Below are 2,057 nucleotides of genomic sequence, written 5' to 3' on the forward strand. Positions count from 1 at the left end.
AACATATATCAGGAAAACCAAAGTAGTAAGTTAAATAAATGAGAATTTTGTTTCCTTTTGCAGAAGAGTTAAACATTTTAGTAGATCCAAACCTAGATTGACCAAGTACTTTTGTTTTATTATTATATTATACCTTCCATTTTTTTTTTGAACATCTACTATATAGGACTTGGTGCTGTTTCATCGAATTACTTCAACAGTATGACTGGGTGTGATTATTCGGTTCAGAAGAGGAAATTGATCTTCAGAGATTTTCAGTAAATTGTGCAAGTTCACTTAGGTAATAAGTGGCACAGAAGGAATTTGAATTGTCTGAGCCCAAATTTCTTAAATTTAAAATCCAACATTATTTCTAAATGGAAACCCAAGGATAATACTGTTGTTTCCAATTGCTGTGTATCTTGTAACTTGAATAATACCTGTAATAGTGAAACAGTAACTTAATGAATTGCCTATCAGTAAGCGACATTAGAACAGTGATGTAACTTGAAAATTCTCAGTTGACACTTAAAACAGCCTTATTATTTTCAAGTAATGTTTGAGACATCAGAAAATGTACTTTGTATTCATTGTTCATTTTGAAAATATAACATAAAAGCCCCAGAGATGATAAAATTGATGTCTGGTTGTAGCAAAATCAGAAGAAATAGATATTAAATTCATAATTTATGCATCATTCAAATTTAAACATAAATCTGTGTATTTAACGAGCTACTTCCCTATTATATTTTATTCTTCAAAAGTTCACTTTATTTTGCAGTGGATAAAACTTACCAGAACAAATTTCAATAACAAAAGATAATGGGAAAATGCTTCTCTGTTTCCAGAAATAAATGAGCAGGCAGGAACTTGATTCTCCTTCCTAGGAAAATAAAATCGAAGAATTACTGATACCAGAATACACTTACTTTAAATCAAAGTAAGATACCTCAAATTAATGTTTAGAAGTATAGCATTTAGCTTCTGTTACTTGAGGATAGGATATTTGTGATTTGAGAAAAGTGCCTGTAATTTTGTAAGTAGTTGAATGATCTCTAGTACTTTAAGTGACTAGTCATTGTTGATTCCCATTTTACTCTTACAACCCTTTCTGAGAAATAGCAGAGGAGCAGGCAGAATAAGATAAGTAGCAAGTTGCTAAAATGACTTCAGTCTCAAACTAACTTCAAAGCAGAGTGAACTATGCAGGTAAGGATACCAGTAAGTAAATGGTAGATTGAAAACATTGGATTTATTTATATTTCTTCAAGTAGTTTTGTGGGAGAAACTCTACTGAATTTATGGAATACCTTGAGCTTTTCAAGCCTGAAAAGTTAGTACAACCTTTTTTTTCTTTTCGTTTTGCATAGCCTTACCCCTATTGATTTCATCCTAGTCTCTTCCTGATGTCTCCCCAGACTTTTCACTGAGAGGGAGTCTGCTTAGACCATTTGCTTTCTCCCCTGATTATTCATTGAATTTACATTTAGAATTTTATTTGCAGTATCATTAACATTAGGAGGAGGTCTACTAACAGTGGTGACCGGGAGTATGGTTATGTATAGTTTTATATGTATACAGTTTATATGTATGGTAAGACCACAATTTTCTAAGGTCCTAAAATATGTAACTTCTGTATCTCATTGACTATAGCATATTTAATCAAAATTTTAACTCAGGAAGTATTATTTCCTTTAATTCAACATTATATATATTTTATATTTATAAATTATATATAATTACATATAATATAAATATATATTATATATACATAAGTATATATGTAATTTTATATATGTAATTATATATGCAATTATATATATGTAATTTGTTTTAGATGGCGATCTCACTCTGTCGACCAGGCTGGTGTGTAGTCGCACAATCACAGCTCACCACAACCTAGAACTCCTGGGCTCAAACAAGCCTCTCACCTCAGCCTCCTGAGTAGCTGAGATTACAGGTGTGCACCACCATGCCCAGCTATTTTTTGTTTCTTTCCTTTCCTTTCCTTTCCTTTCCTTTCCTTTCCTTTCCTTTCCTTTCCTTTCCTTTCCTTTCCTTTCCTTTCCTTTCCTTTC

This window comes from Rhinopithecus bieti, unplaced genomic scaffold (genome assembly GCF_001698545.2).
Source record: "Rhinopithecus bieti isolate Rb0 unplaced genomic scaffold, ASM169854v2 scaffold_5750, whole genome shotgun sequence".
Lineage (NCBI taxonomy): Eukaryota > Metazoa > Chordata > Mammalia > Primates > Cercopithecidae > Rhinopithecus > Rhinopithecus bieti.